This window comes from Nothobranchius furzeri, chromosome 11 (assembly GCF_043380555.1).
Source record: "Nothobranchius furzeri strain GRZ-AD chromosome 11, NfurGRZ-RIMD1, whole genome shotgun sequence".
NCBI lineage: Eukaryota > Metazoa > Chordata > Actinopteri > Cyprinodontiformes > Nothobranchiidae > Nothobranchius > Nothobranchius furzeri.
The window spans coordinates 352,329-375,181 of NC_091751.1; the positions used below are offsets into that span (position 1 = coordinate 352,329).

At 45.7% G+C, this 22,853-nt stretch overlaps 1 protein-coding gene across 4 annotated transcripts in view; it reads left to right on the top strand.

Moving 5' to 3' along the window:
- Nucleotides 1–22,853, top strand: part of trappc9 (trafficking protein particle complex subunit 9) — a 297,274-nt gene that overhangs the window by 226,633 nt on the left and 47,788 nt on the right. The window lies entirely within an intron of this gene.

The following is a 22,853-nucleotide window of genomic DNA, read 5'->3' on the forward strand; positions in this document are numbered from 1 at the left end:
TTCTTTCCGGGAACTGTCCGGTCAGCACAAGCCTGCTTTTAACTGTTCTGTTTTCTTGTGAAAATTTTTGCAGAGAGATCAAATTTAACTTGATCAACACCAGAGCCAGGCGCACTGCATCGGTATCTCCGTCACTGTAAATGAGGGAAAAACAAAATGATCGGATCCTTTTCTGACCTTCCCCACCTACAAACACCTCACCCTGTCTGAGGGTAGGCCCCGCCCACAATGCCGCGGCTGCTGTGGCTCCCAGTGTTTTCTTTACTGTGGGAAGCGGGTAATAATGGCTCTTTGATGGGCACAGGTTGCCGACCCCTGCCCTAACCTATCCTGTATAGCATGAACCTCCTGAATCCATCTCCAACCATATTTTCTATTTGCCATTATAATCATCCACAGCCTATTTTGGCAAAGTGCAGACAGCAGCTTGGGAAATGTGTGAGTCACTCATAGACATTATGGGATACCTCCTCATCCTCCCCATCAATGATCATCTTCTAAAGTCACATTTGATGTGTTGTGGGTGTTTGCTGTTTGAGATACCAAACCTCTTTGGGCATTGAAGGCATCTAGACTTGTCAGTAGGGACTGATCTACAGGCAAAGCAATCTGCCAGCCAACCACTTGCAAACGTATGGATCCACTGTTACAGACGCAGAAGCAGCACATCACCTTTCTCTTCTCTACATCGGCTTTGAAGATGCCTGTCTCTCTGGAGTGTTTGTTAAATAACATTTTGCATGTGTGCGATTTTTGTGCACCTATTTTTTCAAGTCATGTATTTTTTTCTGTGAATACGAGTTATGCTGCCCTCTCGGGGATTGCCAATTAGAAGCCTGATCATTTTACTTAAACCTTTAAGATTTTATTATCAAGGCTGTCGAGATGATCACGAGCTGCGTTATGGGTACAATTCAACCATTTCCCAGAGAGTCTAAAATTGTTAATCTAGTTCAAGTATTTTACTTCTGCTGCTGGTCTGTTAGAGGTACGCCAACAAAGCCACTATAGAGTTTATAGGTGGGCTATGTAGTTTCAAATTTTGAAAGTAACTTAGAAATGCTTTCATTCGACTATCTGACCCTGCTCTGTGATACCAAATAGGTAACCTTTCAGAATTTATGCTTCCCCTAACGCCCAGAACACACCAGACGTGGAAGCCGTGGAATGACGAGCTCTTCTAATCGGCGCCCTCGTTAACCTACGCTCTCGGCCACATCAGCTTTATATTCAGAGGGAGGAATCCAGCAGTCTGAGATTACGGGGAAAGCTATGTTTGGAGACATTGGGAGAGAACGCATCCTGTTATCTTGTGGAACAAGCACAGCAGAATCTTTTGGGTTGTAGAAAATAGAAAGAAAATCCACCTAGATAGTGCAATTAGTTCTGTATATGACCGGTCACTATGCAGGTCAATATAAAGGTGAAAACGGACCCTTTCTGGATGTTACACTAGCATCCCATATCTCCTATTATGAATACTTTAAACTTAAAACATTATCTGGATAAATTTACAACTATTTTAAATTTCAGTTGTGCCAGGCAAACTAAAAACTCCCCAGAAATGATTTCTAAGCTGTCATATGTTTGCATTTAGTTTGAAAGAGTAGAAACTGATACCAATAATGTTCAGTATTACATTTAATGCTAATATTGACCAATAATATCGGGCATCTCTAAATAAAAGGATAAATAAAAACTCTAAATGGGCTGTATAGAATGTTAAACCAAAACTATCAGTTACAATAATAGCATGTGACATTGAGTGTACTACAGTAGCATCATCATGCTGTTTAGAATTAGATCTATGAGAATGTAGATGCAATTTATTTTTATTTATAGTTCATTTTAGAAACTCAGTGAAAAATCTTTTGTTTTGAAAATAGTTAAACTTTAAATGAACATGATGATGCAATTAAAATAACACTGAAAAGAACAACGTGAAGCATAAAAATCACAGTGAATCTGTGTTTTAACCTTCATATTAGAGCTAGAGTCGTTTTCAGGTCTAATCGGCATGTTGAAGCAACCGCAGCACCAGTAGGTGTTTTAGAAAAGGAATGTCACACAGAAGAGCCCCATGTTTAGTTGCTGCTGGTCATATTCAGCCCTTCTGCAGCAGGATTGTACAGCTTTTATTTTTAGCTTGTTCTTTCTCGTTTGTGGCGTGGCCCCTAAAATAGCTGAGATGTGGGGTTGAACTCGGTGATCTGCATACACACACACTGATGAATTATTGACTGGAATGAGCAGAACTGTTCACACACATGGGTGCTGCATCAGTACAGGATGTAAAAAAAATCAGGTTTTTCATCTTTATTATTTCTTGTGTGTGTGTGTGTGTGTGTGTGTGTGTGTGTGTTTCTCTTTCTTTTATTTATGTAAAATGTGTGCAGTTGCACAGCTCAAGGTCAAGAACAGAAAATTGAATTTGTTGTTGTTTTTGTCATCCAAGCGATTTTATCTTGAGAGGCGCTGTAGACATGATATTTTCTTCTTCTTCTCTTCCTTTGCTCAGTGACATCATCATGCAACATGCTTACATTATAGCTGCATAGATCGCACAAGTCTGCACAACAGCTGACCAATCAGAGCAGACTTTACTGGCTCGGTTCTTGACTACTGCACTCCAGTCATTTTTGGAAAACTACATTTTCTCTCTCTCTCTCTCTCTCTCTCTCTCTCTCCCCCTCCCTCCCTCCCTCCCTCTCTCTCCCTCCCCCTCCCTCCCCCTTCGTCCCTCTTATGTGGTGATGACCTGGACATAAAGAAATTTATCCCTGTTTCACTTAAGTTTTATGCTTTTATTTGGAAGGGAAGTCAACTTCCAACTTTTTCCAATTATTCTATTTGTTAATTTTATGAAAAGAAAGTAAAATTTAGTCAAAGTCGTGTCTTAGGATAAAAAAATGTAACCGTGAACACACTTTTGTTTAGGACACATTTTTAATCTGAATCTGAGTGTCCATTAGTATATTATAGTGAGGAGCATGATCATTCATATTGAAAAAGATTCACGTAAGAACATTAATTACTTAAATAATTAAGAGGTACCTCATTGCGCTCTTTTTTTAATCGTGGTAAATTTTATTTTAGAAGCAAACAGGGAAAACAGCAATTTAAACACAAATTAAATAAATGTTTTCATGGTTAGGGTTAGGGTCTTTTTGAATGAAGAACTGAAACAAAATTTGAACATGAATCCACAAAGACCTGCTTTATCATTCCTTAAATGCTCAAAGAACATTTTATTGCTCTTTTAAAATATTAAGGAGAATCATCCTTATAATTATTAGTAAATAATAATAATAATACATTTTATTTAAAAGCGCCTTTCTGGCCACTCAAGGACACTGTACAGAATAAAAACACAAATCATTCAGGAAGTAAACATACGTAAACATGAACAAACAAGGCTCTCAAATTCAAAGCTGATGGGGTTATGAAGAGGTGAGTTTTGAGATGTTTTTTGAATTCTGTGAATGAGTTAATGTTCTTGATGAGAGGGTGAAGGGAGCTCCAGAGTTTAGGAGCGGTGCAGCTGAAGGCTCTACTCCCCACGGTGCTGAGACCGAAGGAGGGCACAGAGAGATGAATGGAGGAGGAGGACTTGAGGGAACGGGACGAGGTGACGATGTGAACGAGATCTGTGAGGTAGTGAGGGGCGAGGTTATGGATGGCCTTGAAGGTGAGAAGGAGAATCTTGTAGTTAATCCTGGTGTGCACGGGTAGCCAATGGAGTTGTTGGAGGATGGGGTGATGTGATGAGAGATGGGAGTTTTAGTGACGATGCGTGCTGCTGCATTCTGAACCAACTGGAGCTTACGGAGGGTTTTCTGAGGGAGGCCTGAGAGAAGAGAGTTGCAATAATCGATACGTGATGTAACCAGACTATGGACGAGGATAGAAGTAGAGTGGACATCAAGGGAGGGGCGAAGACGATTAATGTTACGAAGATGGAAATAAGCTGACCGTGTGATGCTATTGATATGAGATTGGAAGGATAGTGTGCTGTCTAGGATGACACCCAGACTCTCGACCTGGGGAGAGGGGGAAACTGAAGTATTATCAACTGTGAGAGAGAAACTGTCAAATTCTGAGAGGGTGTTCTTGGTACCAACCAAAAGAAGTTCTGTTTTGTCTGTATTTAATTTCAGGAAGTTCGAACTGAACCAGGATTTTATTTCCTGAAGGCAGGTGATGAGGGAGGGGGGAGGAAGTGCAGAATTTGGCTTACTGGACAAATAGAGCTGGGTGTCATCCGCGAAGCAGTGAAAATGAACATTGAATCTGCGGAAGATATTGCCAAGGGGAAGGATGTATATAATGAAAAGGAGGGGCCCCAGGAGGGAGCCCTGGGGCACACCAGAAGAGACAGAAGAGGGCTGTGAGCGGGAGGATTTGATAGTAATGAACTGAGTGTGACCTGATAGGTAGGACTGGAACCACTGAAGTGGGATGTTAGCAATGCCGATGGAGAATAACCTATGGAGGAGAATGGAATGAGATATTGTGTCAAAGGCCGCACTCAGATCAAGGAGGACCAGGATGGATAGTAGACCGGAATCAGCAGCAATGAGGAGATCGTTAGTTATTTTCAGGAGGGCTGTTTCTGTGCTGTGAAGTGGGCGGAAACCGGACTGGAAGGGTTCATAGACAGAGTTTAGTGTCAGATGGGTGTGGAGCTGGGCAGCGACTTTTTTTTCTAAAACTTTGGAAACAAAGGGTAGGTTGGAGATGGGGCGGAGATTAGTAACAATGTTAGGATCTGAACCAGGTTTTTTAAGTATTGGAGTAACTGCAGCAGTTTTGAAGATAGAGGGAACAATACCGGAGGAAAGGGATGCGTGTATGAGAGCGGAGACGAGAGGAGCAGGGAGGGGAGGCAGGATTTAACCAAGGCCGTGGGAAGGGGGTCGAGAAGGCAGGTAGAAGGCTTTGACTTGTGGATGATATCTGATATCTCAGAACCACTGGGAAGTTGGAAAATGGAAAATAACTGTGTTGGTTTGGGAGGATCACATGGAGATGTAGGGGGGATGCTTTGGTTGATTGCACGGTTGTTGACTGTTTTGATTTGTTTGTTCCATTTGTGTTCTTAATTGAATGACCTGGAATCGGGTTGTGGGCGGAGCTACACACCTGTGAGAAATAAAAGGGCTGCTCATTCACAAAAATAAGGAATTGCAGGCCAAACGCAAATACGACTGTGTGTCTATTTGTCCTCCGATGCCGGTTTCCAACTCCTATTCAGCATGGCTGCGCCAACAGGTTATGGACCCAGTAAAGAGTTTGGAGGCCGATGGAACCGCTTATATTTTGACAGAGATGAAAAGAATTATGAACTGTGGGAAACAAAATTCCTAGCGCATTTGCGCCTGCTTGGCTTAAAATTCATCATCCTGAGTGACGGTCCAGCTGCAGATGATGATGAAGAGGACATGGAGGATTCCAGCAAAAATGAGGAAGCATATGCTGTTCTAATTCAGCTCTTGGATGATAAGAGTTTATCTCTGGTAATGAGAGACGCTGCAGATGATGGCAGGAAGGCGCTGCGGATCCTGCGCGACCATTACGCAGGAAAAGGGAAGCCGCGCATCATCAGTTTGTACACAGAGCTGACTTCTCTCCAAAAGGGTGTGAATGAGAGCGTCTATATTATCCGGGCAGAGACAGCTATCACGGCACTGCGTAATGCGGGAGAGACACTAAGTGATGGTTTATTGACAGCAATGATTTTAAAAGGCCTGCCTGATGCATTCAGACCATTTTCTGTTCACATCACGCAGAGTGATGAAAGCATAACGTTTGCAGACTTTAAAACAAAGCTGAGGAGTTACGAAAGCACAGAACAGTTTGGTGCTTCCGGGTCAGAAGAGGACAGCATGATGAAGTTGAGGGGAAGAGACACCTGGAGTACTAGGTTCACCTGTTACACCTGTGGGCAAAAAGGCCACAAAGCTGCGGAGTGTACATCAGCAGGGGAGCGCCGAGAGCAAAGACAGTGGTGCAGCTTCTGTAAGAGCGTCACGCACAAAGACGCGCACTGTCGACGGAGAAAGCGGGACAAGGTGAAGCAAGCAGTAGACGAGGAGGACCACACCTTTGCTTTCAAGGTGCGACTGGATGACGATCCGGGCAGGATTGTAAAGATGAAGGGCCTCATGGTCGACTCAGGAGCAACGAGGCATATCATTACTGATGTTGGCATGTTTGAAGAGTTTGATCCAAACTTCACACCCCAGAGTCATATTCTGGAGTTGGCTGATGGAGATCGGGCCAGCGGGATTGCGTTAAAGAAAGGCACCGCCAAAGTGTGCATGAAGGACCGTACAGGACAATATGTGGAGATGAGGCTGAAGGAGGCGTTCTACGTCCCATCATTTCCACAGGACATATTTTCAGTCAAAGCGGCTACAGCGCAGGGAGCAACAGTCATCTTCAAAGAAGGACAGAACCGGCTCATCCATAAAAACGGTATGACTTTTGAAATTAACACACATGGCAGACTATTCTATCTAAGTACTCTGCAAAGAAAAGTTGGTAAATGCAATGTGTGTTATGATGTTCAGACGTGGCATACAATATTGGGTCACTGTAATTATGATGGCATACTGAAATTAGAAAATGTCACAAAAGGTATGAAAATAAAAAGGGAAAGCAAGAAAGCTGATCAGAAATGTGAAGTGTGTATTAATGGAAAGTTTGCACAAAGTAGAAATACAAATCTAGACGAGAAGGCTAAAGAAGTGCTTGAACTTGTTCACACTGACCTGGCTGGGCCGATAGAGCCAGCAGGTAAAGATGGATTCAGATTCGCTGTTGTATTCACAGATGACTATTCAGGAGCCATGTTCACTTATTTTCTTAAGGCTAAGAGTGACACTGTTAAAGCTACTGAGAGATTCATTGCTGATGTTGCCCCTTATGGAAAAATCAAATGCATAAGATCCGATAATGGAACAGAATTTACATCTTCGGTGTTTCAATCACTGCTCAGCAAGAATGCCATCAGACATGAAACCTCAGCTCCTTACTCACCCCATCAGAATGGGACTGCAGAAAGAGCATGGAGGACCTTGTTTGAGATGGCAAGATGCATGCTGATTGAGAGTAAGCTACCTAAAGAGTTGTGGACATATGCAGTACAGACTGCTGCTATAATCAGAAATAGGTGCTATAACAGACGTCTTGGACAGACTCCATACTACCTGCTAACTGGGAAAACACCAGACCTGTCTAAAATGAGAGCATTTGGCTCAGAGTGTTTTGTTTACAAACAAGATAAAAGAAAGTTGGACCCACGATGTGAAAAGGGCGTGTTTGTAGGCTACGACAAAAACAGCCCTGCATTTTTGGTTTTCTTCCCAGACACTGGTAAAGTATCGAGGAACCGGTTGGTGAAGTTTGTGTCAAAACAAACAAAGGAATGTAACACTCAGACAGACGAAGACAGGTATGAACATTTGCAACATAGGAATGGAGCGGAGACAGTTCCAACACCTGATGTGACCGATGTAGTCCCCCAAGAGATGAAAACAGAGATGTGTGATTCCAACGTCAGCATTAAAGGTGAAAGTGAGGGTTGTGACATTGCTCGTTATCCAAAGAGAGAGAGAAGACCACCTCAGTTTTACACTGACTGTGATTATCAAGCAAAGTCTGAAGATCATGTGATGAATGTGGACTATTGTTATCGTGTGGCATGTGATGTTCCTAAGACACTACAGGAGGCATTGAGCTCTTCAAAATCAGAACAGTGGGCTAGGGCTATGAAAGATGAAATCGATTCTCTTTTACAGAACGACACGTACACGTTAACGCCCCTACCTGAAGGTAAACAAGCAGTGGGGGGCAGATGGGTTTATACTGTTAAAGAAAATCCTGTTGAGACAACATACAAGGCCAGATTTGTGGCAAAAGGTTATAATCAAGTGTTTGGTACTGATTATAATGAGACCTTCTCACCCACTGCTGATATGACGTCATTACGCGTTTTGATGCAGCTCGCAGCTCAGTATGATTTAGATCTTCATCAGATAGATGTCAAAACTGCATATCTGCATGCCCCCATAGACTGTGAGGTTTATGTGGAACAACCTGAAGGATTTGAGGTCAAGTCTAGGACAGGAGAGCAATTGGTGTGCAAGCTCAACAAATCATTGTATGGTCTGAAGCAGTCAGGACGAAATTGGAATAAAATACTTCATGATTTTCTTGTTAAAAATGGTTTTGTCCAAAATACGGCAGATTTCTGTGTTTACAGTAGACGGAATTGTTATGAAGAGGTCATATTGATAGTTTGGGTTGATGATCTTATTATTGCAGCAAGTGATTGTCAAATCCTCAAAAGTGTGAAGGAAATGCTGGGAGCAGAATTCAAAATGAAAGATCTAGGAAAACTGAGACATTGCCTCGGCATTGACTTTACCCAGAAACAAGGAGAAATAAAAATGAACCAAAAGAGATGCATTACCAAGATTTTGGAAAGATTTCACATGACTGATTGTAAGCCAAGGTCAACATCATGTGAAATGAAGATAAAGTTTGACAGTGAGGGTGAACCTGCTGACTCAAAAATGTATCGAGAAGTGGTTGGCAGTTTAATTTACCTAATGACATGTACTCGACCAGATCTAAGTTACGTTGTCGGTAAATTATCACAATATCTGTCTGAACCGAAACTACAACATTGGGTTGCAGCTAAACATGTGTTGAGGTATTTAAAAGGCACTGTGGACCAGGAACTGTGTTTCAGAAAACAGGAACCTAAGGTCAATCTGAAACTTGAGGCCTAAAGTGATGCGGACTGGGGAGCAGACCAGAATGACAGGCGCAGCGTCACTGGCTACTGTTTTACTTTGTCTCAGAGTGGGCCTGTTATTTCCTGGAAGTCAAAGAAACAATCCACTGTGGCTTTATCCACATGCGAAGCAGAATACATGGCTTTGTCGGCTACTGCTCAGGAAAGTCTTTATCTTGTACAGTTGCTTGCTGGAATGAACGATGGAGTGGAATACTCACCTGTAACTATATTTGAGGATAATCAAGGTGCTATTGCCCTTTCAAGAAACCCAGTCCGCCGCCAACGCTGTAAGCATATAGATATACGATATCATTTTGTTCGATCTGTACTCAGCGATGGGAAAATAACCATTCATTACTGTCCTACAGAGGAAATGGTAGCAGATGTTTTCACCAAACCTATGTCCAAAACAAGGATGGATAAGTTTGTGGTGTTTATATTTGGCATTTGAAGAGTTTTGTTTGTGTTTGATGTATAGGAATGTATTTTGCCAATTTAAGAACAAGTGGGGATGTTGACTGTTTTGATTTGTTTGTTCCATTTGTGTTCTTAATTGAATGACCTGGAATCGGGTTGTGGGCGGAGCTACACACCTGTGAGAAATAAAAGGGCTGCTCATTCACAAAAATAAGGAATTGCAGGCCAAACGCAAATACGACTGTGTGTCTATTTGTCCTCCGATGCCGGTTTCCAACTCCTATTCAGCATGGCTGCGCCAACAACGGTGAATGTTTATTATTTTTTTCGTTGAAGAACAGAAGAAGGGCATTACAAATAGCAGTAGAGCACATGTGTGGGGGGAGAGTATCGGATGGCCGGTGAATTTCATTGATAATGGAGTACAATGACTTAGTGTTGCCTCGATTGGAGTTGATTAGACGGGAGTAATACTGTTGTCTGGTTAGTATAAGTAAGTCCTTATACTGAGTCATAGTTCTTTGTGAATGGTGAGACCAGTTTTTCTGTAGAGGCATTCAAGCTGCCTGGATTTTGTTTTCAGCGTCCGGAGTTGAGTGGAAAACCAGGGAGCAGACTGACAGAAAGTAACGTTGGTTACGTATTGTAACCCCAGATTCTATGAGTCTAGTCGCAGCCCTTAAGCGAGCTGCTATTGGAAGGGTGATCTCAGCATCAGCCAATCATGAAGAGCTTAAATGTACGCCCACCACGTGGGCACCCCTTGTGGGTTATATAAGTGGAGCGACTCCACTGCTCGCCTCCGATGGCTCTTAGTCCTAACAGAACCAGTGTGGCCAGTGGCTTAAGGGCTGCGACTAGACTCATAGAATCTGGGGTTACAATACGTAACCAACTTTCTATTTCGTCTAGTCTTAGCCCTTAAGCGAGCTGCTATTGGAATAATGCGCAGCTGGATGGGTTTACGCCACACTGGTTAGCTCAACCAATGGACACACCCAATAAGTCTCCTTTTAGTGAGGGTCGCTCAGCCTCAGCCCAGGGCTTAAAAGGCTGAGGCAGCCAGAGAGAAGAGTGGGGCCACCACTAAAAAATATCATCCACAAGAGGATGAAATTCATTCAAGCAGGGCTGATGAGGTGCCATAATGCGTTCACTCAGCCTGCTGAGGTCCAAGCACTGAACGAGTGATGGATCCTGAAGACACATCTCGTAAATAATAACCCATGCAGCCCATGAAGCAGCCTGACAAATTACTTCCATTGACACACCACTGTGGGGCGGCACAGAAGAGGAAATCCCTCTGGCTGAGTGAGCCCTGAGTGTCTCAGGAGGATCCCGCCCCGATGATGTGTAAGCGAGGGAAATGGCGTCACATAGCCAGAGTCAAAGACGCTGGGCCGACAGCGCTCGCCCAAGGGAAGACTCCCTGTAGTGCACAAACAGGCTTTGTGAGCGGCGAATCCCTGAAGTGCGTGACACATATCGTGCGAGCGCGCGCACCGGGCAGAGAAGAGGGGAAGCCGCCTCCTCCTTAGAATTATGGGGAGAAGGAAAAAGTCCAGCCAATGAAATTGACCTGGATTTGAAGGAAGCATCAATGTTTTTCGGGCACAAAGGCTGGGTTGGGGCATAAAACAGCAGACCCGCCATCTTTCCGGATCCTGAGGCATGCGGGAGCCACTGAGAGGGCGATTAGGTCGCTCACTCTCTTGACTGATGCCAGTGCCAGCAGCAAGGCAGTTGTAAGTGACAGGAACTTGAGTGAGACCTGGTCCAAGGGCTCAAATGGGGCTTCAGATAAGCCACGCAGAACCACCGTTAGATCCCACTGGGGAAATAGTGGGCGGGGCACAGGTCTGTTCCTTCTGACACCTTTTAGAAAACGTTTTGTGAGGGGATGATTGAAAACAGACCTATCACCAAAACCCTGGTGACAGGATGAGATAGCTGCAGCATGTTTTAATAGTGCTGAATGCGAGGCCCCTGTCCGTCCGTATCTGCAGAAACGATAGGACATCCGCCAGCTGGCAGGAGAGCGCTTGAACATTCCGCTCTGTGCACAATTTCTGGAAAGCTGCCCATTTAGCAGCGTAAGATGCAACGGTAGAGGGCACCCGCGCACTCTGAATCATGGTGACCACATCATGCGGCAGCCCAGAAACCCCTAAGCATGACCGCTCAGCGGCCAGACCCACAGCCGATGGCCTATTTCTGGAGGATGTTTGATTATCCCATCCGCCTGGGGAGGGGCGTCCGCCCTTCGCGGGAGTCTCCACGGGGAGCCGGACAGTAGCGCTTGCAGGTCCGGAAGACATGACGCGGACAGGCGTCTGGGAGCCAAATTACCGAGAGCTGTTCTGACCGAACTCGGTCCAGGAGACGGGGGATCAGAGGGACTGGTGGAAACGCATAAAGGAGCGTTTGAGGCCAGGGCTGGTGTGAGAAGGCGTCCGCTCCGAGCGAGGTTTGGTCCCGGAGACTCAGGGAAAACCACAGGCGACACTGAGCGTTTTCGCGAGCCGTGAACAGATTCACACATGGTTCCCCAAACCTTATCCAGATCTGTGATATCAGCGCGGGATGCAGACGCCAGTCGGAGTCGCGGGGACCCCCTCTCGACAGGATGTCTGCCGCTACATTCAGGATCCCCGGAATGTAGGTGGCACAGCAGGTGGACATGTGCCCAACACAGTAAATCTGTGGCTATGCGCAATAGTAGGAGGGATCGAACTCCCCCTTGGCGATTTATGTAGGCTGCCGCCACCTGGCTATCTGTGTGAACTTCGACATGACGGCCATCGAGAAGGGCAGCGAAGTGTCTGAACACATTCCTCACTGTCATAAGCTCCAACACATTTATGTGCTCGTGCGTGTGGGAGGGCCAGCGATCTGCCACCGTATGGGACAAGCACGTGCCCTCCACCCCAGACAGTGACGCATCCGTAAACACAGATACGTGTGACGCAGGATGTCCGATTGGAATCCCGTGTGAGAGGATGCAGGGATTCCCCCAGTGAGCGAGGTCCCCGCCCACTGAGGGGGGAACCCTCAACATACGTCTCTTCTGACGTATCGGGTGTACCCGGAGGCAGATGAACCAGCGTTGCAGGCGCCTCGAGTGCAACAACCCCAGCAGCACCACCGAGTGGGCTGCAGCCATCATGCCCAGAAGTCTCATGACTAACAGGGCTCTCACGATCTCGCGGAGTTGCACGCGGGAGATCACCGTGGTGAGATCTGCCGCTCTCACCGGCGACGAACGTGCTCTCATTAGAGAGGCGTTCAGCTCCACCCCGAGAAACATAATCGACTGGGATGGAAGAACGGAGTTCTTCCCCCAGTTTATAGAAAACCCCAGGGTTCGACAGATGCTGTTAACCTCCTGGTTTGCACTGACGCCCCGTCCTCGGACCGGGCGCATCGGAGCAGATCGTCCAGGTAAAATAAAACCCTCGCTTCCGCCGTGCAGTGGCTGCAGCGCGGTCTCCAGACATTTAGAGAAAGTGCGCTGGGCTAGCGAGTAGCCGAAAGGGAGGCATTCGTGCGCGCGTTCCGACAGCGGACGTGTGCTCGAGGTCACGTGAGCAACGTCTGAGGATTGGTTTCGCGCCCTTACCGCCGTCGCTCATACCAGAGAACTGGGAGCGACCCAGGGAGGGCTGTGCTCTTAAGGGCGAGTGTGAAACAGCTGGAAGAGGCTGATCCGCACCGCAGAGCGTGGAGTCCATGAATGACGAGTGGGAGCCGGGCCCGTGCACAGGGACGTCAAAGTGCCAGCGGATGGAGCCACGCCATGTGCGCGCTTTGCGCGTGGTCGCGACAGCGCCATGACATCCCGTCCCACCCAACGTTGTGGGGGAAGCGGGATGAGTCGGGCCTGGCCGTAGGCTGGGGGCGGTGCGCAAATGGAGCGCACCCTTACAGCTAACCGTGTAACATGACTTAGTCCGACTGTGTGAACATGCAGATGTGCTGCAGTGCTTGGTGCGGGGAACATCATGTGTGAGGATTCGGCAGAAGGTTCTGCAGAGGACTGTAGGATTCTGCTCTCGATGTGACGTTTTTTGGGGTTTTATTTCAAAACCAAAATAATTCACAGAGTTAACATTGCAGCCATAAGCACACACATTCCCCCCAACGAGTCGTTTTCGTGGTTGTTTTCGGCGAGGTTCCTGTGACTGCCAAGGCTGTGTCTGCTGGCTCGTTCGGAACCGTTGGCCGCCAACTCCCTGGTCCCGCCTCAGCGGGAGGCCGGCTCCACGGGGCGGGCCGTGCAGCTGGGCGCATCGAGTTTCCGCGCCGTTTGTCCCATCCTCTGGGGGAACGGCCGGAGTGCGAGGCTTACCGAGAGTGGACCAGGTCTCGCACCGTGGCTGAAAGTTCAGCCGCTGAGCCCTCTAGATGTCGCTCGTAAGATGGGGACCAAACAGAATGTCAGAGGTGATGTGGCCTTCCAGCATCTCTCTGTGCAGGTGTTCAGGAATGGAGGGAAGGGCCGTGAGCCACAAGGCCACTGGATAAGGGTCTGCCAGGCAGCAATGCGAGCAGAACCGGTGAGTACAGCAGCGCACAGATTGAGGATGGCATCAGCAGTTTTAGTAATGATGGGTTTTGACTCGACAGGAGAGTCAAGCTCCTCCACCATTTTGGAAACGCCAAAGGCGAGAAGGCGATGTTATTTCCTGCAGCGCCGGTCTGGAAGGCGCACTGGTGTGCGCGGTCGGCGAGCCGCCTCAGCAGCTGGTCATGCTTAGCGGGAACTGCTGGCGGTCCAGTGAGGTGGTTCTTGACGCCACACAGCGAGGCCAAGTCCGGTTCCAGTGGAGGAACGGATGGCCAGCCCTGGTCGGAGAAGCCCTCGACCTTGGTAATGGGCGCATATGTGGGAATTGGCGCCTCGAGCCTGGCAGGCTTGGAGAAGGTGGTGGACCAGCAGCTCATGGCAGCGGGGAAGCGCTGCCAGACGGGGTCTGGACAGCGCGTCTGTGTCGCCCCGAAAATTTCCACCAATTCATCAGCCTCAGGGGAGCCGGTTCTGGAACGGCTAGCCGCTTGCGGGTCGCAGCCGCGGAGATGATGGCGGGCAGCTCCTGGAGCAGCGCTCTAACTGCTGGCAGGGAGGAGCAAGAAACCACTGGAGCAGAAGGACCCGCTGAGCGAGGCTCGTCGACCTCCGTGTTGTACAGGAGGGAAAAAGGGCTATGGCAGCCAGCCTCGTGGTCGACCTCCGTGTTGTACAGGAGGGAATAATGGCTGCGGCAGCCAGCCTCGTCGTGCTCCTCACGAGGCTCGTCGACCTCCGTGTTGTACAGGAGGGAAAAAGGGCTATGGCAGCCAGCCTCGTGGTCGACCTCCGTGTTGTACAGGAGGGAATAATGGCTGCGGCAGCCAGCCTCGTCGTACTCCTCACGAGGCTTCTTGACCTCCGTGTTGCACAGGAGGGAAAAAGGGCTATGGCAGCCAGCCTCGTGGTCGACCTCCGTGTTGTACAGGAGGGAAGAAGGGCTATGGCAGCCAGCTTCGTCGTACTCCTCGCTGTCGATGACATCGTCCAGTCGGTAGGAGCCAGCCGGCTCCTGGCCGACGTTGAAGAACCGTAACGCCTTGTCCAGCGAGTAGTGCCAGCCACCGGAATTTCCTCGTTGGTGGAGGGGGTGAAGTACTCGACCCGGCGGACCTTTTCAGCCACGGGCAGAGCGGTACAAAACGGGCACGAAGCCTGGGGGTCAAGGCCAGGCCAGCGTGGTGAGCCCCGAGACAGACCTCACACTTGGCTCACTTGGCGTGCAGGTCGCCGCTGGAGATGGAGCCCGTCTGGCAGGCCGGGCAGGTCCTGGCGTCGCTGGACATGGTCGGTGAGTAGATTTTTCTTGTATAATTGCTCTTAAAGGAAGCTCTTAAGCTTGGCGTGAAGAGAAAACGGAGGCGAGCAGTGGAGTCGCTCCACTTATATAACCCACAAGGGGTGCCCACGTGGTGGGCGTACATTTAAGCTCTTCATGATTGGCTGATGCTGAGATCACCCTTCCAACAGCAGCTCGCTTAAGGGCTAAGACTAGACGAAATAGAACAGAACGGGTTTTAACTGGAGCAAGGGAGTTTAAAATGTGAGCTAACTGGTCATTGTAGGGAGCAGCCAGGTCATCAGGAGAGGAGAGATTGTCTGTTAGCTGAATATTATCAATATAGGAGGATAAAGTGTCAATATTGATGTCCTCTATATTCCTAAAAGAGATGAGCCGGGTTGGTTTGGTAAAAGAAAGCTGGGTTACAACATTGAAAGAAATAAAATGGTGATCAGTGATGTGGAGATCATCAGCTGCACAGTTAAGAGGGGTGAGACCAGAGCAGCACAGCAGATCCAGGCAGTGTCCTTTGGAGTGAGTTGGAAAGTTGATGTGCTGATTAAATCCAAGGCTGTCCAGGCAGGATGAGAAGTCTTTGGTGAGGGGAAGATCGCTGTTGTCCATGTGTATGTTAACATCTCCAAGCACTATTACATTAGATGAGCGTGTAGATGAATGAGTGAGCAGTACTGAGACTTCTGACAGAAAGTCTTTGTGAGGCGTAGGGGGGCGGTAGATTAATCCAATGATAGTGGGGGTAGGTCCATTAAGTTTAAAAACCAAATACTCAGAGGAATTAAAATCAGAGACCGACACTGGCAAAACTTTCCAATTCTCGCGATAGATTATCGCGAGACCTCCTCCGCGAGAACCGCGTGGTTTGGTGAGGTAAACAAACCCGGGAGGAGTAGAAGAAGAAGAAGAAGAAAATATCATTTCTATAGCGCCTCTCAAGATAAAAGTCACGAGGCGCTTCACAAAAACAAAAAAAAATGTTAAAATATAAAAAAGCATTTAGAAAATGTTTAAAAATATATTTAAAATGAGCAAAAATAGACTATTGGGATTTAAAAGAAAAGTAGCGTCGTTGAGCTGGGAGAGATCAGCTGGCTGCTGCCAAGTTTCGCAAAGGCACATGAAGTCGATTCCACGGTCCTTGATGAGATCGTGAATGAGATGACTTTCCCAGTGAGAGAGCGGATGTTGAGAAGGCCAAAGTTGACGGTGGTGCTGTCACATCCATGAGCGTTAGCTGTCCTGGCGAGGCTGGCTAACGAGGAGTGATCAGCTGTTCGGTGGTATGAGTTCCTGTGAGGACGACGGCGAGTGGTGGACCAGAAAGAATTGATTGAAGCGGAGTTGTGGTTGTGGAAATTCCTGCGTGAGCCGCGGTGGACATATCTCCGACGGAGAAGATGAGATGTCCGGGTCGAGGTGCAGTGAAGCCGGTGGAGATCCAGGGCGGTGGTGAATCCTGAGGAGCTCAGCGGCAGTGTACTGGAGGAAGCCAGCAGCAGGTCGGTGGAAGATGAATGATAAAATCCAGATGAGTTTGGACCACACGTGAATAGCATTGGTCCACATAATAGAGGTTAGGATTGATATAGATATCCACAGTCCAGTCAACAATCTGATAGTGTCAGTCCAACATATAAAATCAAAGTTTACCGGTGTGCAGCGGCAGCCAAGCGCGCCAGCGTTCACTCAATCCGGTGGGCGTGGTGTCAATTAGGTTGGAGGGTGATTGTGTGTTGGGGCCATTGGAATAAAACACTCTTAATTAAGGATGATCACATCTGACAAAATCCTCACTAAGAGATTTTCCTAAAACTAGTATTTTCTTTTTCCAGTTTGCATTTTTGTAACATAAATTATTGTTGAAGATTCATGGCTTCCAAATAGTGATTTTTTTCAACCCTAGCGTGTAAACAAACATCTCTTCCTAGTGATCAGTTAGATTAAAGGCTGCATGTGAGTCACTGCGTTAGCTTAATGGAGCTTAAAAGATAAACAGTCACCTGACCAGTCAAGGTATCATTCTCTGTGGGAGGGACGCTGTCTCTAAAAGACCCAAAGAGTGAATCAGACAAGAAATGTCCAAAATATAGTTTACTGCATTATCAGTGTTTCTGAGTGCGGGTAGTGGTTTTGGAAATTTAACAGCTGACAATTGTAATTTATTACTTATTAATAATTTTCTTTGTTTTTGTTTTGTTTTTATAATCACTTGAAGCCTTTTTCATGATCTATGTCTCAAATCGTGTCATGGATTTATTCAAACGTGTTTAAATAGACTAAAGAAAGGAATGACATTATAGTAAATGTGTGTTTTAACTTAAATCTCTTCAAATTAATTAGAATAAAGGAAAGTTTCCTCTTTACTAGGGCTGGGGGTAAACGATTATTTTTAAAACGATTATTCTGACGATTATTTTATCGAATAGTCGACTATTCTAATGACTATTTAGATGATTAATCTAGCGATTATTTTTCTATTGCACAATTAATAAAAACCAGAAAATCTCAAATAAATTCCTCCCAAAAATTGATAAGTTGTTACTGTAAGAGAATAAACACTGCAGGCCTTCCATTTTGTACTGCTTTTATTGGGTTGCGGTTGGTTATGTTCTGGTGACGTGTAGAACTTGGGAGTGCAGGCTGCTGCCTGAGAGGTGGTTGGAGACGGAGTGTCTCCATGCTGCTTGTTTTGGTCACTTATGTGCGTGAGGCGAGTGGTGTTACGACTCTTCCTGGGGAGTTAGGCTCATGTGCAAAAAAGAAGGGACAATAATAGGGATGCATCGATACCTCTCTTTCCAAACCGATACGATACCGATACTTGGATCTTAGTGCTCGCCGATTACCGATACCGATACTTCCACCACACAATAAAATGCGCTGATTTGGAATACAGATTTTATTTCCTTCTCTGCTTTCAACAGGAAAAACTGTGAGGTAGATAAAAAGTAAAATATATGAATGGGAATGATCACAAAACTAAAATATTAGGTGAACAGAAATGACAAGTTACAGTGAAGCCATTTTCAAGCAACTGCATTGGTATCGGTTCCTGGTATTGGTTAACTTTTACTGATACCGATACTGGTATTGGTATCGGCACCAATACCGATACCAGTATCGGTATCAGTGCATCCCTAGACAATAACGTGGGATTTAAAAATTAAAATGATGATCAGGTTTATTTACGACAACAACAACAAAAAAACATAAATCTTTCCATCCACAAGTTGGGAATAATAAAACTAATTCTGCCTGTGGGGAATTAAAACAAAAGTACAAATAAGTAGGGATGTCCCACTGGGCAAAGATTACAGGGTTCTGGACCAAAATAAGGATCTCCAAAGGTCCAAACTCTAAACTGGGCGGTTAAACCAAACTCAAGGTGATATTTTACACTAAACCGGAAACCCACAACACTCTAAATGTAATAAAAGGGAGATCTGCACCACAAAAACGATGAACTCTAAGCCAAAACGTAACAGCCTATCCAAACACAAGAAGCTGTTAGCGAAGATGCTAACAGTAGCTTTACCAACATTAAGTTCAAGTTAGCAAGTTTAAATAAAACAAAAACACCCAGCAGCAAACAGACCAGCACGGAGGAGAGACTGCTACCACCAAAACAGCTCTCCTAATGTCTGAAAGAAGCTCCTTTATGAAGGGAGAAACGCTCCCGGTGATGTTCTACATCTGCGGTAGAGACGAAGCAGCGCATCTGACCCCGGAAGTTGTTGTCCGTTGCCGGGAGACGAAGGCGGACAAAACAGGAAAGGAATCTAGTAGCGGACGGACATTGTTCCGGGTCTTCGGTATTTGGCGGAGATGTTAAGGTTGGTTTATGCTTGACGCGTCCGCGAGGTTCGCACGGCTCTGCGCGGCAAAATTGCGTCATTTTAACAACCACGCCCCTCCACCGCGTCTCCGCACGGCCCAAAATTTCCGCAACGCGCACCTAGGAAAATTTCTAACCACGCGGAGGGTCGGACGTGGAAAAACATGGCGGACCGGCGAGAACTAGTATGGCAGAGGTTGGTAAATACAGACATTTGTATGATTCAGCTCTCAGAGATCACCGTGATCAACATGTTGTTAATAATTCTTGGAGAGAAATAGCTCGCACTGTCGGAAAAGACGAGGACGCTATTAAAAATGCTGGAATGCCATGTTGTAAACAGTAATGTTTACTTCTACTATGGCGTAGTGTTGGATGCATGCCGTAGAGCTCCATGCTGCCCCCTACAGTTTGGGAGAATATTGGCTCACCGCAGAGACAAGCCGCACGAACCATAAACGCTGCGAGTTGTGAAGCGCGTTCCATCCGTGAGACGCATCACCAAGCGGAAAGTGAATGCGTCAAGCATAAACCAAGCTTTAGTGAAGGCGGAGAAGAGGGCGAACTAGAGGTAAAACAGGCAGATTCCTCCTCTATTTACAAACTCCTGGGGATGCAACAAGTGGGCGCGGTGCGTCGACTACCGGATCTGACGCCGACGAATTTTTAGAATCGAGCCGTCGACGTCATCGATGCATCGCTCCAGCTCTACTCTTTACCCTTTTAGCCTTACTGGGTAGATAATTATATTGTAGATGTTTTTCCTGAACAAAGACGAGCATTTGGATACACTTTTTATATCCAGTTTTATTGGTGCACCCAGAGCAGTGGGACTGAATACAGCAAGCTTAAATGTGGACTTTGCACCCACTCACCTCCCCCCACCTTCAGCATGCCAACAGGAACCAATTTCAATGGAATACAAATTCAGCCATGAATGGAAAGACAAATGTTTAGCCAGGGAAAGCAATGGAAAGAGAAGAGTGGGGCCACGCTGTAAAAGGCAGAGAGATAATTTAATAAGATAGCTCTTTTTAACTGACTTGCACATTTTCTTCCCGTCTGTTGTGCACCTACCCCATCCCTTCCTTCCATACACCAACACATGGAACAGTCACTGAGTGTATTTTATTTAACGCGCATAAATGACAGCTCATAAAATAATCTTTTATCTTTTGTCAGGGGCTCGATTGCTTTCAGTGCAGAAGGTTTGATAAATGATGCCGCTAAATCACCCAGACCATGCAGATGCTAAAGTTCTGCTATGGTGATGATGGTTCGGAGCGTTGACCTGAGAGAGAACATGCGCATGGCTGAGATGACAGAGAACTGTTCTGACTGCACCTGTAGCTGGTGATATGTCTCATCTGTGAACACATCACTTCCAGCCTATTTTGCTGTAATCTGCACAGTAATGATAGCACCTGTGGGAGATGATGGATGTCTTTCTGTAGCTCGTCTCACTATGGGGTCCGTCTAGTCTGCCAGCAGACTACTGGGACACGGCTAACATTCAGCAGCTGTTATGCAACACCCCCTCTTTTTTGATACAGATACAATTAGTTGGTAGAAAATACCAGTGAGGTTGAATTAGGTTTTTACATAAATATTGCATGATTAATAATTGTCAGAAACGTTTATATTTAGAATTTAATCAGCATTTTTCTTGAAGTTTAAAACATTTTCTTGCCGTGTTTTGTTCTTCCTATGTCCAAAGCCGAACCTAACATTTTTAAGTATTGGTAATTAGTTGAAAATCTTTGCTGTGTTAAGAAATTATTAGAAGCATTTTCCCAGCATCAGTATTTATTTTGTTATTCTTCAGAATCCATTTGAAGTATTTTAAGATAGCATATTTTATGCAGGAAAACATCCTTCTAACCCATGGTTTTGTTTTACCCTTTCTTTTTTTATTGCCAGCTCTTCTGTCAGCTTAAAGCAGAACCACAGTAGAAGTTTTCAATCTCAAGTGAACAGTTAACCAACTGTATACTAAAACTAAGGATGTCCTGAAACAACTTTATCACTTCCCAATATGATACCAATGTATGCAGCCTTCAGTATTTACGATACCGATACCGATCCGATACGATGTCAACACAAATCATACATACTTTTACCTATTTTGCAGTGTGGAATGTATGAAAGGCTTGATCAAGTGATATTACTCAATTGAAGAACATGAGCCAATAACAGTAAGAAAAAAAAGACAATTTTTTTATTAACCATTGGTTGCTTAAATGTAAACTTTACAAATAAATAAAAAAATTATAATAAATTAATTAATGCAATTTAAAGTGGAGCGGACTGCTTTTATCTGAGAATTTAGATGCAGTCCGATATGTTTGTTTATTTGGAAGACGCTTTTATCCAAAGCAGCGTACAACTGTGACTCTATAGGGCATGTTGAGATCTATGGAGGAAACCAGAGGACCTGGTTAGGGGAGAACATGCAACTCCACGCTGAAAGGTCATAGCCGAGTTTCGAACCTGCAACCTTCTTGCTACGAGGAAACAGTGCAAACAACTGTGCCACCATGCAGCCCGATATAATTCGATACATAGTTTTTGGACCAATATCGAATTACTTCCAATATCGATATCGAAACAGGACATCCCTTACTTAAACAGGAAAAATCTGGAAAATCAGCCCAGTACAGATTTTTGTCCAACTAAATGGTAGCAGAACAAAAGCTGTTAAAAAGTGTCTCATAGGAGATTGTTTAGTCTTTTAAACAAAGACAACAACAAGATGACTTGCCTGTTTTATTTGATCTTCTAAAGGATCGTGTTTGGGATGATGATGGTATAAGCAAAGGCATCTAGATTTAATCCCAAAACTTTATTTAGGACAGTGCAACAAGTCCGATTGCATGGTGCACTTGTTAGTGTAACAGGCTAATTTTCACATCCATACTTTATACATGTATCCAAAGTTTCCTAGGCTTTAGGTTTGAAACCCAGGTCAAACTGTATGTTTTCTGGCTGTCGCACACAGGACTGCTTCACATCAGACTGAGAGGACCCTAGAGTCATGTCACATATGATAACAGGCAGCTTTGGCAGAGTCCAACTCTCACCGAAAATGAGCTTGACTTACTCATGGCAATGCGGACTGAGCACTCATATCGGTCATACAGCCTGTATCAAAGGGCCTGGTATCTCATACTCCCGGAATACCCCCAGAGTTGCCCCCTGAGGGTCGAATGCCGACTCCAAATCCACAAAACACATGTAGATCGGTTAGGCGATACATAATAATGTACCATCATACTTAAAAGTTGTAAAATATAAACATTCTGCAGTCCACTTCACTGCTCTGCCATTGGATCGCAGATGGGTTTAAATTTGCAGCAAATGTTTGTCCCATTTTGCTGAATGATGGGCACTATGAGTGCACTGAGTAGGCGAAGGCTGATTTATCTGCTTGTTTTTCAGCTTTGTCACAGAGCTCCATCAGTAGGCCATCCAAAAGACCTCATATTGAAAGCAGCGCAAGATAGGAGGAGGACTCTACCCTTTTCAGAACGTTTGCTCCTTTTCTAGATCCAAAGATTGGATGTGCAAAGGCTGTGTTGACTCTGGCTGTGGGGGTGTGAATGGAGAGAGATACTCATACAGATGACAAGTACATAATCATGAGGTAGCCTGGTTCTCAGAGCCTGATGGTGTCTTTTACTCCAGGTATTGAAGATTATCCTGCAGGTGTCTGTGATTGTGTTTGAAACAGGTAATGAACTCATTGTGTAATAAAATAATGACTTTAGCACAAAATGGGCGTTTACGGTGCTTTGGCTGCAACCACCAGGATCATTCTGGTAGCTTTTTACCTTAAAATTGAAGTAGAGAAGAGAAGCTCGCTGATGGCCTTTTTCACTCTAGCTTGTGTGGATATGGAGTTAACGCATTTAGCAGGCCTTGTGTGTGT